The 21,078-nt window shown below is 34.1% G+C and overlaps 1 protein-coding gene across 2 annotated transcripts in view; it reads left to right on the top strand.

Moving 5' to 3' along the window:
* The window catches only part of CNTNAP5 (contactin associated protein family member 5), a 945,272-nt gene that overhangs the window by 515,468 nt on the left and 408,726 nt on the right, over positions 1–21,078 (top strand). The gene's annotated exons all lie outside the window — the stretch shown is intronic.

Below are 21,078 nucleotides of genomic sequence, written 5' to 3'. Positions count from 1 at the left end.
GGGAAATGGAAAGAAAACAGGAGGTTTCTCTGTTTTAGTTTGAGGCTAGGCACAATAAAGTAAAATAACCATTTCTTTTCTTTTGGGGAACAGTATAAAAAAACAACCATGTAAAAGACTTGAAATTACCCTAGTGTATTGCTTTCAATACCATATTTCCTATGAAGAATTGCAAAGTATAGGTGATGAAAAATGACCTAATAGTCAATGTGAGAGGCTTTGGAAAACTCATATTCAGCAATATCTCATTAATATAAGCAGGCATAGCATTGTCAGCTAAATCTTAAGGAATCATCTAATATCAGCACTAGAAGGAACCAAGGAGTCCAACCCCTTCATTTGATGGAAACCCCTCGCCGCTTACTTATTTTTTGATTATATACACTTCCATTCTCACATCCTCAGAGCCGTATCCATGGGGCATATAGATACATTGTTTTCTTATTTTGAACCTGGTTCTTTCTGAAGCATGTAGTGTCAGAGATGAAAGATGCATTTTCTTAGAACTTGTGTCATGTTCCATAACAATAGAAAAAAAATGTTAGATTAAAAAAATTAGATCCTTTTTAATATAGTCTGTTATTTGGTAGTGTAGTGTAGTGAGTAAAAACACGACTAGAAATCAGTTTACTTGGGTCTTGTCTGAGCTCAGTCTATAATTTGCTTCTTGACCTTGGACAGCTCACTTTCCTCTAGTTTACAGCTTCCCCCTCTATAAAATTAAAGAGCTGAATGACATGCTCTCTAAAGTGTTTTCTGTTCTAACATTCCATATATACCCGGGGGGGGGGCTAATAAAAAAAATCAAAGTCTCAGAAATGGTAGCTAAAAATTATCAAGACTAAGATGATTTTATTCAGAAGAGTTCCAGGGAATTGATTAGCATACATGCCCATATGCTTTGCTTTTATCAAATACTACTCTTTTTCCAATTGGGAAGGGGAATTTTGTATACTGGAATAGTCAAATGCTAAGCCTTATGTTTACTAAACCTCAAAAAAAATCCTTATCCCTTAAAATTTACATTTTGCTTTCCTGGAAATAATCTAGCTCTTTTTTTTCAGAATTTTATGTCAAATAATACTTGATTTCATGCATTTTAATCCACCCATGAACCTAAAAATGCAGTTTTTTTAAAACTTAACAACAGTTTTCTTTTGCCCAGGGGTGTAAAGTTGATAATTAAATGGTGGGAGGTGTTGGTTTTTTATAATTACAATAACTAGACTGATAAGATGAAAAGGTAGATACAATCCTTAAAAATTATTTTAAAATTCTCTCTGTGCTTCTACAAATCCATCAATGTCTAATTGCAACAGTACTGAAAATCCAACAATACACCAACACTAGGCCAACACTAGAATCAAATCCAAAATATTGTGTTATTTTGAGGATTTGCATAAATATCAAGGATTCTTTTACAAGTCATGGGTATTCCTTGCTTTCTCTTTTTTAACTCCACTCATCTCATTTTTCTTGAGTCATTTTTTTAAGGTGCTATGTAAAAGCATCTTATCAAAGTGGCTTGGCAGGCTCTCTGAGGAATAATTAATTCAACAATATGTATGTTGTATCTCTCCTATGTGCCCATTCCTATGTATATGATGATGATGATGTTTGTTTCCTCATTTTTGAAGAAGACCATGACATCAAGGAGGTGATGCCATGACAAGCACATGCATTGGATTTGAGTGAGGAAGGTATTGTGCTAAATCACTAGCCTCACTTTCTTCTCCAGAGTCCTCTGAATTCAGTGGCTAGACATAGATTAGGATGACTGGAGATGACTCTGGATGAGAAACAATCAGGGTTACATGACTTGTTCAATGTCACACAGCTAGTAAGTGGCAAGTGTCTGACACTAGATTTGAACTCCAGTTCCTCCTGACTCTAAGGTCAGTGCTCTATTCATATAAATTGATTCTCTCCTTTACTATGTGTGATATTCTACTTCCAATCTATGCATTTTTGCTTAGGCTATCCCTATATCTACAGTAGTTGCCTCCCTTGCCTCAACCTCTTAAGTGACTGATCCTTTCAATGTTTTATCTATTAAAAATTATATTCTATTTATTTTGCAATGATATAACAAGATATAGCAATTCCTTTAGCATTTAGGACAATATACAAAATCCTTTGCTGTTTCAATTCTGCTACAGTTTATTACTGTGGATATAGAAGCCAAGTGTAAGACATGATCCTTAGCCTTCAGAGTAGTTAGGGAAGTTTCATGGAAGTGGCTAGACTCAAGGTGAGCCTTCAAAGACAGGTAGGAGTTAGAGGGAAAGAAACAAGAAATTTTATTCTATGATGTAGGCTGAATCAATCTTCTGAATCTTATATCATGCTTAGGAGGGATTTAGGAGCCATCCAGCCAAGGCTTCTCCTTTTACAGATGATACTCATCAATAATTTTCTTGGTCCAAGTAAGAGAGCTGAGATCTGAAATCAGGTCCTCTGTGGTCATGGGATACAATGGCATACTTGCTGGTTTTTTGTATCATATGATCTGGTCTGGAATCCTATCTCTGCCTGTGACTTTGGGCAAGACACTTCACTTCCCCAGGTCTGCTTTCCTCAAACATAAATGTAGGCATTAAATGAGATGGCCTCTGAAGTCTATCCTTACTCTGGATCTTTGATCCCAAGTCCAGATCTTCTCCCCCCACCCACTATGCTACAGCTACTAATGAAGGGATAGTCTCACAAACTCAGCAAGCTTTTCAGCAGGTGTGTGGCATTTGTATTGGTTTTCTGGCCTTCTACAAAGGAGTCTGGTGAATATTATTCAATTTTAGGTGCTGCCTAACATCTTTAGGAAACACTTTTGCAATTTGGTATATTGAATGTGACCTTCAAAATGTGTTTTAGATGAAGAAAATAATAATTAATTAGATGATATACTCCAGGAGAACAATTTTTCTTTCTGAATATTCTCTAACAGTCAGTAGCCAGTTGTGGCAGAGTTGCTCTTTGCTTAGACAACCGGTATTTGATTTATACTTTGGCACTAAACTGACCCAATTTGTCATAGTAAATATGTACTAATGGATGATTCATTATCATTTTCTATTTCCCTAAATATGTCTGAAGCTCCTTGACCTCAATTTCATTGCCTTTTAGGATGATCAAGCTGCCCCTTCTCCAGATGTCTTCACCTTGTTGTCTGCCCTTATTAATCTTTTTTTCATAGTCTAGTTTTTATGACATGTTAACAGTCTTTTAGCTCACTTTTCAGTAGGGAAAGAGGATGTCAGCTTTTATCCTTTCTTTCCATCATACACAGCCAGATATAGAGCTCCTCCTGTCAGACAGTCAATAGCCAGATATTGATTGGAGGTCCTATCAGTTGTCTGGCTATGAAACCCTATAGTGACTGTCACACAAGCAATCATAGTATGGCACGATGCCTCTGTGATGTGCTAACAGTGCTGCCTTTGGTGTAGGCAGAAACACTTTTACCTGGAAAGAGAGTTCAAAGCTAATGAGATGTTGCAGAGGACTAGGGGGCATCTGGTAGCCGGCAGACTTTTTGAAAACTTTGTTCATGCTGCTTAGCTCAGACAAGTTAATACCCTGATGTTATAAGATTTGTGGATACCCTAAGTGGTTTTTCTTTTCAATTGAATTAGGGCTTAGCAACCTACTTGAATCAACAGAACTCAATTTGCTCAACATTCACTGGCCTACATAAAGTAAGAGAAAGGAGAGCAAGGAGAGAGGAAAAAAAGAAAGGGTAAGGAGAATATGAGGGAATAAATTGCTGAGAAAGAAAAATGAAAATGATGAAATAGAGTGAGAGAAAAAGATTCTTAATTGGTGGTATGTAAAACTGAATGAAAATTATCTTTATTGTTCAAATATGTATATATATATATATATATATATACACATATATACCTGTGTTTTGTCTAATTCTTTTCTCTCTAATCCATCTTTCACACAATTGCCTAATAATCTTCCTTAAGCAAGGTTTGACCATATCTATACTAAACTTCAGAAGATATAACAATTCCTTTAGCATTTAGGACAATATACAAAATCCTCTACTGTTTCAATTCTGCTACAGTTTATCTTTTGAGACATATCAAAATATGCCTTCCATTCCTTTATATTCTATATAAATTGATTCTCTCCTTTACTATGTGTGATATTCTACTTCCAATCTATGCACTTTTGCTTAGGCTATTCCCTATATCTGCAGTAGTTGTCTCCCTTGCCTCAACTTCTTAAGTGACTGATCCTGTCAGTTTTATCTATTAAAAATTACATTGTATTTATTTTGCAAATATTTTCTACATGTCATTCTCTACATTAGTAGCATTCCCAGAGTTGCTTAAGAATCAGCTTGTTTTTGTTTTTCTAGGATCTGATTCAGTGCTTCATGAATGAAGATCCTTAATACATTTTTTGTTGAATTGAACTGAATTGAATGATTAACTATAAATACATTTTTTAAGTCAGTCAATATGTATTTGTAGCATAGAGCTTATACACTCAGTACTATATATGAGGTGCTATGATAGTTGAAAAAAAATATTTGCCCATGAAGAGCTCATAATTTGATTCCAGAGAAAACAGTACAAACCAACATGTACTCAGCTACTGATCTGTGTGATGTAGAGTGTAGGTATAAAATGGGAAGGAAGCAATTCATGGGGGTTAAAAAAGTCAAGAAAGCCCTCCTGAAAACAGCAAGCTAGGAGCTTGACCTTAAAAGATGGTTAAGATTTCACTGAGACACAATTGGCAGAGAGAGGACATTTAACATGTAAGACAAAACAAAGATAAATAGTAAGGGAAATGTTGTATATAGGAGAAATTGGAGACTTATGACAAGATTAGAGAGATTGTATTAGGGAACAAGTGAAATGGAGGCCATTTACTTTCCTGGGATTTACTTCTTTCCATTGATGCCATTTATGGAATTGTTGTCTTCTTAACTTTTGCAGTCAGCTAAGATTTCAGTGAGTCAAATTTAAAATGTTTCTGTAGGGTTCACAGCTTCTATTAAATGAGATAATGACTTTTTTTCATGTATCCTAACAGTGGGTCTTAAATCATAAGATGAAAATTAACTTAATATAAATTTAATTCTTGATTCTGATTTGTTTTGGAGGCCTAATGATATGTCTTGAATCCTTAGTAGAAACAACAAATATTTTGTGTGTACCTTAGTCAATAAAAGTCTAATTGCCATCAAATTAAATACCCTAGTAACTCTGAATGACATATTGATAAAAAGTATTTTGTAAATTATAGAAGAAAAAGATTTAATATATGAAGACATATTTCCAATCCTTGGAAGCTAAAGCATGATTTGTAGGACTTCAGAATTTACAACAGGCTTTTGTCACAAAAATTCTGTGAAGTGGGAAATTTGATTACTTTATTGCTCTTAATACAAGAACCACCTAAAAAATAAAAACTTCAATCAGATGAGTGCAAAAAAATCTGTACATTTTATATTTGGTGTTATTTTTCACCATTTCTAAGTGATCTCATTTTTCAATTGTGGCCTATGTTCAGGCACAGGTATTGTTCTATATATGGAAAAACAGAACATTATTCCCAATTTATATATAAATATAGATATAGATATATGTGCATATCTATATCTATATAAAGACTAGATTAATAATATAAGCTAAGCTCTGAATTACACAAGGTCAGAGCAGAGACTTGAATCCAAATCTTCTGCTTTCAAATCCAATACCTTTCCATTTTACCACAGTATCTTAGAAAATGCAAATGGCATAGATTTATTTCTTTAGGTACTGATAAAATTGTGTGACTCCATTATTTTTAAGAAATAAAATAATCTGATTCTCTGAGTAATATTCTATCTTGAATCAAATTCTGAGCTTCTCAAGAGCAAATAGCTTTTTTCAACTATCATAGCATCTCATATAATTTTTTTTGCAAGGCAATAGGGTTAAATGACTTGCCCAAACTCACACAGTTAGGTAATTATTAAGTGTCTGAGATCAGATCTGAACTCAGGTCCTCCTGACTCCAAGGCCAGTGCTCTATCCACTGCACTACCCAGCTGCTCTGCATTTCATATAGCTCTGAGCAATTCTGTAGAAAGCTAGAGCTACCAACAATGGGCCATAGAACCACACTAAGAAATTTGACCAATTTTTGTTTCAGGTGGAAAGAATTTTAACAAGATTATCTTCCATAGAGAAGGAAATTCCCGAACAATCTGATCTGTTATTTTTTTTTAAGGTTTTTTTTGGAAGGCAATGGGGTTAAGTGGCTTGCCCAAGGCCACACAGCTAGGTAATTATTAAGTGTCTGAGGCCAAATTTGAACTCGGGTACTCCTGACTCCAGGGCCGGTGCTCTATCCACTGCGCCACCTAGTTGCCCCAACCTAATCTGTTCTTGATGGATCATTGAGCTGTAAATCTTAGAGAATATCTACTCCAAGGATTCTTAGCCTATGGGTTATGAAATTGCATTTAAAAATATTTTTTCAAAACTATTTATAAATTGATTAATTTTATAATCCTATTTATTTGAGTTTATGCATTTAAAAACATTCTAACAGTGTGTTTATTGGCACTAACATACTTGTCCAAAATCTTTATCTTATACATGAGAAAACTGAGGTATAATGAAATTAAACACCTAATCCAAAGGCATATAGCATAAAGAAACAAAAGCTCAGTAATTCATTCACCAGATTACTTTCTTTTCTCTGATTTTAAGGTATTTTTAAAAAAAATGAAATGAAATGAATGAAATCTCTAGAAAAGAATTGAAATAATATGTCTTGATAGCCAATAAAAAATAGAGCACTGCTCTTTAAATAATAATAATAATAATAATAATAATAATAATAAAAAATTCAAGTCACCTTTCCCTGAGGAATTAAATCCCAAGACATAAAAAACTTAAATCCTCACAGTTGTGATTGCCTAACCTAGTTGTGATTTACCTTGGAGGAATGGTGCAAATGAGGTCAGACTGCATGACTAGAAAAGGACAAAGAGTCTTTCACTTTTTGAAAAGGGATTCCACAGATTATAAACTCATGAGTTCGATGTGGATGACTGCAATATTACATAACAGATTATTAAACAGATGGTTTATAAACATTTGGAGGGACTTCTTATTAGAGCTTTTATTAGAAAAGTACAGTTCACTATGACTCAGGATTGTTTCATAAGGAGACAGTTATACCAAAATAGCTTCATTTCCTTCTTTCATGGAATTGCTAGATGGATAAGGAAAGAACAATATTATAAATAAGATAATTGTATTTCAGTGAAGATTTGACAAAATGAACCTTTTATATCATAGAAGACTTAAAGTTGTTTTCAGAACTTGAGTGAGCTTCTTCTAGTAACATATTTAAAAGCCCTGTCTTTATGTTCCCTTGAACATCTTTGGCCATGACTTGAGAGAAAAACAGAAATGATGCATTTATCAAATTTGTATCTGATATGGGGCAGCTAGGTAACACAGTGGATAGAGCACCGGCCCTGGAGTCAGGAGGACCTGAGTTCAAATTCGGCCTCAGTCACTTAATAATTGCCTAGCTGTGTGGCCTTGGGCAAGCCACTTAACCTCGTTTGCCTTGCAAAAACCTAAAAAAAAATTGTATCTGATATAAACCTGGGAACTATAGCCACATTCTTATTATGGACATTTTTGGAAACCAAAAATAGATCTTGCTAAACTGGATCCAGGCAAGAAATCAAATAAAATGAAATTTAATATGCACAAATTTGTTTTTATTGTTTGATGTATTTTAAAAACATCAACTATGTAAGTATAGAGTGAAAGAGATATATTTCAGCTTGCAAAGAGATCTAAGAACTTTTAGTGGATAATCTTTTAGGCATAATCCACTGTGATATGACAGCTAAGAATCAATTTTTTATTTAGTTGCCTTAATAGTAGTAGAGTGTGCAAAGCAATGAAGGGGTTAGTTCTATTGGTCTAGGTACAAATCAGGCCTCACCTGAAGACCACGTGCTAGATTATCAGAGTTGGGTTTTTTAGGAAAAGCATTGAAAAACTGGGACTTAGCTAAAACAATAGTGTGAAGCTCAAATAGAAATGGGGTTGCTACAGTATATCTAAGCATATTGACTTTCAAAAACACATCAACATTATTTGTTTTCTTGTATTTTTACTTATTTTGTTAAATATTTCCCTTCTTACATTTTGTTTCCCTCTACACTGAGTATTGTGGGATCAATTAGACACATCTGAGCTAAAGAATATTCAAGTAATTATGAACCAGGTGCTATCAGAATGTGATATATGGTAGAAAGGATGATTTGGGGGAAAAAAGATTAGGAAAAGGGGAAGAGAACACATATTCATTAAGCATTACTCACTGTACTAAGTGCCTTAAAATATTATCTCATTTAAACCTCACAATAACTCTATGGAGTAGAAGGTATTATTATCCCTATTTTATAGATAATGAAACTGAGCCAGACAGAATATAAATTATTTTCCCATGGTCTCACATCTAGTAATTATCTGAGATCAGATTTGAACTTTTGTCTTTAGATTCTCCACAATGGCACCTACCTGCTTCTACAGGAAGAATAGAATTGCTGTTTATAGTATTCTTCATGATCCAAGAGAGCAGAGGAAGAAGAGTGTGCTAAGAAATGTATTTAGATGGATGAGAATATAATAGGAATATATATGAAATTTTCTGTTTTTAGAGATGTTCAAGTGGATTATGCTACATAAAGAAAATTTTGGAAGTTTTTTTTTTTGCAAAAGAAAAACAATGGAGTAGGTAACCTCTAATAAGGTTATTTCCAGCTTCTCAGTTCTATGCTTTTATACTTTTATTGTATCTCTGGTTTTCTGTCTGAAGTGATATATTTGGATTTTGTCTCCATCAGCTTTCCTGATCAAAAAATTTAATCAATGTGTCAGGAGTACCTGGGTTCAAATCTGGACTCAGACACTTAATAATTACCTAGCTGTGTGGCCTTGGGCAAGCCATTTAACCCTGTTTGCCTTGCAAAAAAAAAAAAACAAGATTAAAGGAAAATAGCCACTGAATGGCTTCATCTCATTTCTGATTAGCATCTGTATTTCTTAACTCTCCTTCCTGTTCTCCAGGGGAAGTACCCTATTGGTGCAAGATTCAGTGAATATGTTTGGATCAGTTTTCGCTCAATCTGAGAATAACTGAGTTGAAAATATCCTCTAGCATTCAGAAGCATGAATTATAGATGTATGCTACTATTATTATTATTTTTAATATTGGGAGCCAATGTGGTATATTTAGATGGAACAGTGTAGTCAAAAGGATCTGAGTTCAAATGTGGCTTCAGACATGTACTGACTGTGTGACCCTGGGCAAGTCATTTTTTTAACCTTATTTTCATTAGATCTCATATGTAAAATGAAGAGAAAGAAGTAAACAGTGAATCATTTCAATATCTTCACCAAGAAAATACCAAATGGAGTCATGAAGAGTTGGATTCAACTAATTGATTAAACAAGTGGCATTTGAAAAAATGCTGGACCAGGAATCATGAGACTTGTTTTTAGTTCTGGTCTTGCCCCTAGTCACCTGTGTTTCAGCTTCCTCATCTTTAAAAATTAATAACTATGCTAGATAATCTCTGAGGTCCTTTCTAGCTCAGTGGTTATGTATAGATATTTGAAGGAACAACTCATAGGAAATTGCTATAAATCTGAAACTATTTATCCTTTAGTTATGTCTAGAGATGACCACTCAAACCAGGATTATCCAGAACTCAGTATTTTCATGTGTCACATATTTATTAAAGTAATCTTAAAAGTGAGGTAAAATGTTAAAATATGACCAGGGTATTGTGATTGTGGATAACTAAATCCCAGGAGGCCTCTCCTTGAAACCCTTTAGAGTTTTATTCAGAATCTTGCAAGGTGAGACTCCTTAAGACACAATGGTGTTTTCATTCAAAGCATAAAAATGGGTTAGAGTGCTTTTGGAGTTCATCATTAAAGCAATGTGTAGCTATCTTAGTACTACCTGTCTGCTCTCTATACTTCAAGCACAATTTTGAATGAGGATACCAGGGTATGTGATGTTATTTTACGTGGTCATAAGCTAAAAATTTATTACCATTTTTTGACTTGCTCAGTTTGCATTCTTTCAAGGTCAGAAATTCTGACTCTGTGATTGAAAGATTTAAACCAATACTCTTGAATTATTTTTTGAATGTTTTCATTCCCACATCACGGGAAAGACTGTGTTGACTACTTGCATGGATCTATCACTATCATCAAAAGCAACTTACATTAAAAATGATGACCAATTTTTCTCCAGATAGAGATCAATTCACCCATGCAGAGATTTGGTAGCAGGGTTATCTGGACTATTAGTGGTTGTAGCTCCACTGCTGCTATTCCCTCAAGTATTAGGGCATGGTCCCCAGCACCCCACTTCCATTTAGCCATTAACAATCAGATTAGATATTATTAAGAAATATTTACTTCCAAAGATATAATTACAAACTAACTCCCTCAACATTAAGGAAGCATTATTTCCTCGCCTCAGTACCAGCTTAGCCTCTGGGGAGGGAAAAGGTATTAGCTCAGTTCCTAGCACACAGTACCAATATCCTGTCCCACCCTTCCATCCTAGGAATGTTGTCTTCTTAGAGTTTTCTTGCCAGGTTGACTGGCTGAAGCATCTCATCAGGAATCCTGACTGCAAGGTTACCATATCTCTAACTCCAGGATCACTGTTGACACTTAAAATTGAAAAGGATAAATGACATAGAATAGATTCAAACATCCCAAGGCTCATTTCTCAAAGCCAGAGTAAAAGATACTTTTATTTTGGCAAGGCAGCGGGGTTAATTGACTTGCCCAAGGTCACACAGAACTACATAATTATTGATTCCAGGGCCAGTGCTCTATCTACTATGAGCTCCATCTATTATCTACTATGCCAGTGCTCTATCTACCATCTACCATGCTACCTAAGGAAAATTAAAGGAGCCTTTGTTGCTGGAGTTTGGGGTCACCAATTTAATTGGAAGAGTAGGTATATATATATATATATATATATATATATATATATATATATATATATATGTTCACATGTATATGTGTATATATGAACTCTTCATTGGTAATAATCAAAGGAGGACTTTTGAAGAGTTTGATTTAATATTAGAAAGACCTAGGTTCTAATCCTGGTTGTGCCAAGAATTTTCTCAATGTCACTGGACAATTTACTTCTTCAGACCTCATTTTTTTAATATCTCCATTGGCAATAATAATATTTACTCTACCTATCTCACATCCTCTCAGTGTTTTTGAGAATATGAAATGAAACAGTACACACAAAACACTTAAAAAATATAAAGAAGTAAATAAGAATAAAACAGTACCAGAATTATTGTAACAGGCTTATCAATATCAGTAATAACATTAATATAAATTGTTACAATATTAGGTATATTTTAATATATCCTTATCATTGATGAGGTTTTTTTTAAGGTTTTTTTGCAAGGAAAATGGGGTTAAGTGGCTTGCCCAGGGCCACACAGCTAGGTAATTATTAAGTGTCTGAGACTGGATTTGAACCCAGGTACTCTTGACTCCAGGGCTGGTGTTTTATCCACTGCGCCACCTAGCTGCCCCCATTGATGAGTTGTAATTGAATAGTATGCAAAGTGACTGAATCAGGGCCTTCAATAATAATAATAATAATAATAATAATAATGATGATGATGATGATGATGATGATGATGATGATGATGAATTTCAGTGCAGAAAAGAAAGATTTTATCACTTCTTAGCATCTGTTTTACTTTTTATTTGTCCACCACAAAATATAACTTCAAATTCTTTGTTCACTGGAACAACAGAAGATCTTAATATACTGTTCATTATTTCCCACCCTAAGAATAATGTATAGTATAAAATTCAAGACACTCCCTGATCTGACTCCAACCAATCTTTCAGATTTTCCTCCTCCTACCTCCCTTCAGACATTCCTCCTACCTTTGTTGGTCTGAAACATATGTTCTAGCTAAGCTTCATTACTCATCCTCAGTGAGCATGCAGTGTTGCCTTTGTTCATGATATTCCATCTGTCTAGAATCTCCCATCTTCAACCATCCAAAACCTTTCTATTCTCCAGGGCAAGATGAAATGCTACCTTTTCCATGAAGAGATCTCTTCCCCACCACCAAATTCAATGCTCTTATGTTTTGTAGCACTTTAATACCTGTCTTGTGACACTTTTACTTTGTATTATATTTTCCTACATGAATATTTTGTTACAAAAAATCCAGTAGTTTATTTATGTGTATATATATATATATATATATATATATATACTATATATATATATGTATGTATAATTAGTACTTCAAGATTTATAAAGTTCTTAGCAATCATAATTCTGTCTGATTCTAACAATAACCCTAGGAGTTCAGTGCTCCTATCCTTATAGAATATAAACCCCTTCATCTTTCCATTACTCTGTTATCTTTCCTTCAGCAGGGCTTTTCATCTAGTAGACACATTGTTGAGTGAATGAACAGAAATATAGATGGATGCATGAATGAATAATTGACTTCTAAGGAAGTCTTAATTCCTTTATGCATCTACCCCTTCAGAGAGTATTTCTATATTATGTAGTTTTAATATAACATAAATAGTACTTCATATAAGTACATTTATATATTTTATGCTATTCACATAAAGCATAAAATATATATCTTCAAAATCAATAACATTTAAAGGAAGTAAACTTATCTACCATCAAAACATTTCATAGAACTGAACTTATTAGTCTGTTAGCAGAAGTTGTCAAGGTCCATTTTTAAGTAGCAAAGATTTCATGTTGACAGTTAATGTAATGATAGTAGACCCTGGCAATCATTCCTGAAGGTCACTGTCTCTCATAATCTTGATATCTTGCCAGCCCGAAGAGGAAGTGAGCCTTTCTATCTCCTAAGACTTAATTTTTATTGTTTAAATAGATGCTTGATAAAATCACTATTATTTGCATTGGAAGAAAAGAGTTACATTACTTTTAGTCATTCAGTAGAGTAATCTGGACCCTTGGTTTATGATAGTTTTAGAAACTATGATTTTTTTAAATTACAAATTTCTTTGTAAAGAGATATTACTTCAAAACTGGAGATAAGACATAAGAATAACCTAGGTGAAAATATACAAATAAACCAAAATTAGCAATGAAGAAAAATTATATTCACAAGTTATATTGGAAGTCATTTAAAACAACTTCCTATGTAGAGGGGGATACCTCTCTTTAGGAATTCAGCTTCCTGGAACTTTGCTTGCACATTTCTATAAGTAGTCCCATTCCATTGCTGGTGGACTCCAGTTGTCAGAGTTGTTCTTTCATTGAACTGATAATTAGCTCTGGAAATACCCCCCCCCAAACAAAACTAATGTCTTTCTATGAAGTATCTGACTACCATATAATAATTCTAATTTAACTGTATAAGGTTAAAAGACAAATCTTTGTGAGGCTTGGTAAGGGATGAATGACTGTTCAAGGACATTTGGTAAAATGGGCTAGAAGCCTCATAAAGTAATTTTAGGCAACTCTAGCTCATCATTATATTCATTAATATAGCACTGAACATTTTTCAGCCCACATATTTTTGTTTTTATTTTGATTTTAACTTTTATTCTTTTCAAATTCTTTTAAACTTCACCTAAATCTTCTTCTTAGTTAAGATCATTCAAATATTTATGGAGCATCTTTGTTTTGATCTCTGTTCTTAGTATAGAGTCTAAATGAAAGAGAAAGAGAAGACATTACCACTTTCCAAAAGTGCCTGGAGTCTAATTTTGGGACAGGTCTAAAATGCATGTTAAGTATTAATGAAATAAGTAGAGAAGATTATATATAGTCTATAATAGGATAAATAAAAATAGACAAAATGTATTGCAGAAAGTAATACAAAGATATTGGAATATTTTGCCATTTCCTTTTCCAGCTCATTTTGCAGTTAAGGAAACTGAGACAAATGAGGTAAGTCATTTAACCAGGGTCCCACAATTAGTAAGTGTATGAAGTCATATTTGAACTCAGGAAGAGGCTGACATCAGACCCAGTGCTCTAACCACTGTAAAAACTAGCTGCCCCTAATTTAAGCATTATTCCCTGTATAATAATTGCATAGAATTTTAGAGAATTTTAAAACATTATCTTATTGATCATCACAATCCTGAAAAGTATTACAGATATTATTGTGGCTTTTTTTTCAAAATGGAAAACTAATCTGAGACAAAGAAAGACATGACTAGGTTGGTATAATAATTCAGCTGCAAAACAAAAATTCAAACTCAAGAAAATGTTAACTTCAACAGCTTAAATTTGAACAAGATTTTTAAAGTGATTTTGTTGCTAAAAGAGGTAGGCCCTTTTCAGTTAATGTTTGAATAGTATTTCATATTTTTATATGTACTAAGACAGAAAAAAGTGTGAGCTAGAATTAAAATCATACATTCAACCACAGAGAGTTAAGTAGGGCAAAGCAAATTTAAATGATTAGACACTATGTGACATGAATGATCTTGTCCCTTTTATAGTTCTATGTAATCTAGGGTATTATTTACCCATGTTTCATGTGTATTTAAGGATTAAATTGAAACTTGAACATGAGTCTCTTGACTCCTAACTCTCAGTTCTTTTTGCTGTATGATATGGTTTTTGGAGGAAATATAGACCCTGTTGATGGAAGAACAAGTTAGACCAGGTGACTAGAGTAGAGTGTTTTGAAATCCTTAAGGGGGAAAAGAGTCAAATAATTAGGTTCAAACAATATTGTTGTGCATATTTATTATGTCAAGCTCAGGCATCTGAATTCTATTCTCATCCTACATCTTACAGTCTTTCAAATTTCCCATACAGACAATGTAAACTCAATCACTTTTTTCTTCTGTTAATAATGACCATTCTGTATTATCTTAACTGCAAATTAAAATCATGTAAGATGGGAAGGAGCATAGGAGCAAGAACAAATCAAAGTTGGAAAAACATCTTTGTGATATTCTTCTGTAGTTTCATTTCTTCCTACTTTTTGAGAAGGGTAGGAAGGAGGAGGGAGGATATCCACTAATTAAAAGATAAAGGAAAAGAATGCATTCAAAGATTCCTTAGTTCTACTTGGAAATCAAATCTCGTTCAATTTCAACTTCATAACAGAGACATGAAACAATCTCATTAAGAGCTCAGTGAATATTGTTAAAAGGTCAGATATAGTTGTAGCAGCAGCAACTATGTGAGAAGGAATTTGAAAGTTTGTGGGACAATTGGAGAACTTTAGCCATTCAGGAATCTAGAACTGAACAAAGGTTGAAATGTAATGATCAATCAGTAGAGTTTTGTCATAATCAAGGGTTGAGCTAGCTGCAAAAATTTCAACTGATGCCCTGAAATCTAAGCTTAATAGAAGAAATATGGAGAAATATGGTGGCTCTCTAATTATCACAAAGTAACAAAAAATTTCTGCTAAATATGCATATAATAGGTTTTGGGAAAAAATAAAGTGATTGCATGTCATCTAAACTCTCCCTATAGATACAATTCAGTTATGAAAAAGAATAGCAGTTTTAATCAGTATTTCTCGGTCTGTGAAGTTTGGAGTTTGAAGAGAATTTTAAAGGACTTTTTTGAAGCAGAGAGTGAAATCTACCTCACAAGAAGACATTTTTACCTGACTTTGACAGAAATTTAGAATGATTGAGGCTTCAAGTGTCTTTTGGGGATTGTGACCATTTGACATTACTTTTCAGAGTATGAATCTCATTTTTTTAATTGCACTATTGTTCTCTGAATAAGAATACAGACCTTTTTTAAATATCAAAGTAGCTATCTATTGTCTGGTTCTTTTTTCCTTTGCTTACTCGTTTTTGTTTTAATTTGTTTTATTTTACTTTTTACAACTTAATATTCTTATTATCAAGTTTTAATCCTGAATTGTAAGTAACTTGCCATTGGCCTCAGGTCCTCTCTCGGGTTGTTTCATGAATTTTGTTGGTGGCTCAACCTCAAGGAATCATCTGTTCTACTAAATCATATCTGGGGGCCCAATTCATGCTATCCTGAATATGTTTGTGCTCCATGTGGCACTGCATCAGACCCTAGAGTTCCTGTCAAGGTTTTTTACGAGAATAATGACTTTATCCTTTTATTTCATGGTGGAGGATATATGGAGAACCTGAAAATTTCTCTCCCATAATGCCTATCAAAAACAAAAAACAAAACAAAGCAAAACGAAAAGAAAAGTGAGAGTTCAAAAATCAAACGAGATCAATGAAAAATTGAGAAAAATAAAAACAAATCAAGAAAATTATAAAAAGAAAATTAACCAATCAACAAAAAGAGATACAAAAATCTTAAGGAAGAATATAACTCTTTGAAAACTAGAATAAGTCATTTTTTAGACTCTAATAGTCTACGTAAGAACCAGACTTTGAAACTACTTCCTTCAAGTCTTGTTCAATGTTGCAATTTTTGTGTTGTGTTTCTGGGGGCCCTAAAGGTTTAAGCATCTCTTTTAATTACTTTCATTTGTGAGCAATTCTGGAAGTTCTGAGTCCACTGTAGACATGTTTAAACAAGCTTACATTCACTCTGCAATTGAAAAATATCTAGGAATTTATATTCATAGGAACCTAGTAGTTAATTTGCCTAGTATCTTCACCAACTTAGCCTAAAAGATTATCTATGTATTTGTGTTTTCCCATTTTTTCAGAAAGGTTTCATATTAGAAGAGAAAAGCATTTGTTCACAGTTGAAAAGCAATTGTGTCAACCTTTGATCTTATTAATTGTATAATCTTGGGCTAATTACTTATCCCTAATCAATCCTGATTTTCTTATCTATAAAACAGAGGTTCTAATAATGTCAGTTGTGCCAGTCTTAAAGAGTTGATGTGAGTCTCAGAAGAGTTAATTTATATGAGATATTTTGCAGAATTTGAAATTTTATATAAAATAGATTTATTTATTTTTGTTTACCATTATTATTGTGGCAACTTCAATATTCCAAATTCTAGTAATGTTAGTGCCCCCATATATGCAAATTTGTCATTCTTTTTCTTATTAGATCAACTTCATGATTTTTGTGGTTGTTATTGAATAAAATGACATTTTCTGACGATCAGTCCCTAGTAATGAACTTTACCAAAAGTAGGCAAATTCTTAAATGTCAGATAACACAGACCATTGCTGGATTCATATTCAAAATATTTCCAGTTTCACACACCAATTATGAATTTGTATTTTCCCCAGTGTCAAGGAACAGTACATCATCATGTATTTCTAGATCATAAGCAAATATTTTTGGGGTGGGGTAAAATTACAAAGAATGGACAAATTTACTAAAAATTTTGGAGGAGATAAGAGTTTATATACTAAAAATTTTGGAGGAGATAAGAGTTTATATGTATTTTACTGACTGCTCTATTTTTTTCTCATTCCCATTTGAATCTCTCAGGAACTATTGTAGTTGTAACTCTACTTTTTTTAGACTTACTTCATATTATTGTCCTCCATACATTTTATTTTTAAGTCAAATTGAATTAACCTCTAGCCTTTCAATCTCTTTCACCTTTCTTCCTCTTTATCCTGATTTTGTCATCTTCTATTTCTAAAGCATCTTTGTTGTTATTATGTATTATAAGTCATCTGTGTATATATTCTAATCTACTTTTTAGACTTTAACCTTTCTTCTGCTCTTTCTTCTGCTTTCCATATTCAACTGAATTCATATTTCTTAAATATTTATTATGTGTACTGTGGTAAAAACTAGAGGGTACAGATAAGAAAAAGAAAAACAGTTCCTGTCCTCAAGGAGTTACAATTAAATAATTCAATCATTTTTTGGTCATGTTCAACTCTGTGACTCCTTGTATGGTGTTCTTGGCAAAGATACTGGAGTGGTTTGCCATTTCCTTTTCCAGTTTATTTTACAGCTGAAGAAACTGATATAAGCATAGTTTGAAGGGACTTGCCCAGGAGTTATGCAGGTATTAAGTGTTCCAGGTCTTCCAGACTCCAGAATCAATACTCTACCTCCTGTGCCATCGACTGCCCTCAGAATCTAATGGGAAAGGCAGCTGGAAAAGGAAGCTGCAAAGGTGAGGGGCTCCAGGTAGTACCTGGCAGGGGATTCATGATGTTCCGTAGAGTCTAATAGAAGCAGAGCTGTTATTGGAAAGTGAAGAGTGATCAGAACAATTCTGAAAGTTCGGAATCCTCTATAAAAGAAATATTTGAGAGTAGTTTAATGCTTCACCCTTCTGTCCTCCAATCAGAGAGGAGAGGCCAATAAAGAGTTGAAGGTCAAAAATTAGATCAACTAGGATGATGATGAGATTTCAGGTTATGAGCTTATCCAGGGTAGTCCATGAGAGAGTTCAACTCTAAGCATAATTGGTGATGGAAAGTGGAGGAGTCATATAAAATTATATCTTTTCTTGTCTCTACCTTGTTACTCTCTACATAGTAGGAACTTAATAAATGTTTATTTAAATAAGTTGAATAATCTGAATGAGATCTGTCAGTAAGTTTAGTTAACTAGTGGTATATGTCACTTCCTTCCCCTCCCTCCCCAATCCTTTTAATCCATACTCTAAGCCCTTTGAATGAAGCTTTCTATTTACTGGGTAATTTTTCTCATTAATGCCCAGTGACATTATCTAGGAAAGTCCCTTGAACTTGCTGAACTTTTATGAATCTAAGAGGATACTGGAGTTATAGCAACAAATACATTTACAATCTTAAACTTATTGCTGTAGTGAATTACATTTTTTAAATTAATTAATTTATTCTTATTTTGTACAAATAATGTTTTTTATACATTACTAAAATATTCTTAAGAGTAAACATAATACCCCCTCCCCCCAAGAAAATATAGACCTGCATAACAATAAAGTAAAGGGAAGAGGAAAAAAATTAAAATTAAAATAATAATAATAATAATTGTAGGTATGGCTGGGTGGTGCAGTGGACAGAGCACTGGCCTTGGAGCCAGGAGCACCCAAGCCCAAATCTGGCCCCAGACACCCAACAATCACCCAGCTGTATGACCCCATGCAAGTCACCCCAACCCCATTGCCCTACAAAAACCAAAAAAAAAGACCCAAAATAAAATAAAATAGTAATAATAATAATAGTAGGGGTGGCTGGGTGGCAGACAGATCACTGGCCCTTGAGCCAGGGGCACCCAGGTTCAAATCCAGCCTTGGACGCCCAACAATCACCCAGCTGTACAGTGCTAGGCAGGCCACCCAGCCCCATTTGCCCTGCAACACACCCTATAAAATAATAATAATAAAAAATGTGCTTCAGTCTGTGTTCTGACACCACCACCTCTGTCGCGGGTGGATCACATTCTTTAGGATAAGTCCATCACAAAAGTTACTTCCATATTTTTCCACCGTTGCCATTGCTGATCGCAACTCCTTCCATTCATACTTCTGTACTACCATGAACTATATTTTTTCTCCTTTCACTCTGTTTCTGCTGTAGGGTAGTTGAGTGGTGCAGCAGACAGATCCCTAGCCCTGGAGCCAAGAGGCCCCGAATCTACATACCACCCCTTACCCAGCATCCACCTGGCCCTATGGTCCCAGACAGGCCATCCAATCCCAGCTCCTTGCAAGAAGTAAAAAAGAAAATGTGTTATATCTGACCACTCAAATACCCCCCCTTCTCCCTGTCCCCCTTCTCTCCTTCTCTCCTTCTTACTCTAGATGTCTATACCCCATTGAGTATATATGCTGTTTCCTCTCCTAGCCACCTCTGATGAAGGCAAAGATTCCCTCATTCCCCTTGCCTTCCCCCCTTCCATATCATTTTAATAGCTCATTGTGATAAAGAAAAATTTTATTATATGAAATATCTTAGCCTATTCCTCCTCTCCTTTTTCTTTCTCCCATTACATTTCCCTTTTATCTATTGACTCCATTTTTATACCACAAAATATCTTCCAATTCAGTTTTCTCTTGTGCTTCATCTATAAAAGCTCCTTCTACCTGCTCTCTTAAATGAGAAGGCTCATATGAGTATTATCAGTATCATTTTTCTATACAGGAATACATGCAGTTTATCATCATTAAGTCTCTCATATTTTACCCTTCTCCTCCAATCTGTATGCTTCATCTGAGTCCTGTATTTGAAGATCAAACTTTCAGTTCAGCTCTGGCATTCCAACAAGAACATTTGAAATTCCTCTGGTTCATTGAAAGTCCATCTTTTTCCCTGGAAGAGGATATTCAATTTTGCTGGGTAGTTGATTCTCGGTTGCATTCTAAGCTCTTTTGCCTTCTGGAATATTATATTCCAAGCCCTATGAGCTTTTAATGTAGTTGCTGCTAAGTCCTGTGTGATCCTGACTGCAGCTCCACGATATTTGAATTGTGTCCTTCTGGCTGCTTGTAATATTTTCTCTTTGACTTGGGAGTTCTGGAACTAGGCTATACCTGGGGATTGTTACTTTGGATCTCATTCTCAGGGTGATCGGTGGATTCTCTCCAATTCTATTTTGCCCTCTGCTTCTAGAATATCAGGGCAATTTTCCTGTAATAATTCTTTGAAAATGATGTCAAGGCTCTTTTCCTGGTCATGACTTTTAGGTATTCCAATAATTTTTAAATTATCTTTCCTAAATCTGTTTTCCATATCAGTTGTTTTTTTTTCATTGAGATGTTTCACATTTTCTTCTAATTTTTCATTCTTTTGTTTTTGAAATATTGAGTCCTGATTTCTGGTAAAATCAGCAATATCCCTGAGTTCTATTCTTTGTCTGAAGGATTTGTTTTCCTCAGAAAGCTTTCTTATCTCCTTTTTCATCTGGCCAATTCTGCTTTTTAAAGCATCCTTCTCCTCAATAACTTTTTGAACTATTTTTATCCATTTAACCTATGCTTGTTTTTAACATGTTATTATCTTCAGCATTTTTTTGGATCTTCTTGACTAAGCTGCTGACATCATTTTCATGTTTTTTCCTGCATCTCTCTCATTTCTTTCCCAAACTTTTCCTCTATCTCCCTCACTTGATTTTCAAAGTCTTTTTTGAGCTCTGTGATGGCCTGAGCCC

This window comes from Macrotis lagotis, chromosome 1 (assembly GCF_037893015.1).
Source record: "Macrotis lagotis isolate mMagLag1 chromosome 1, bilby.v1.9.chrom.fasta, whole genome shotgun sequence".
Lineage (NCBI taxonomy): Eukaryota > Metazoa > Chordata > Mammalia > Peramelemorphia > Peramelidae > Macrotis > Macrotis lagotis.
Note: the sequence above shows the minus strand (reverse complement) of the source record. Positions and strands in the feature narration are given on the sequence as shown.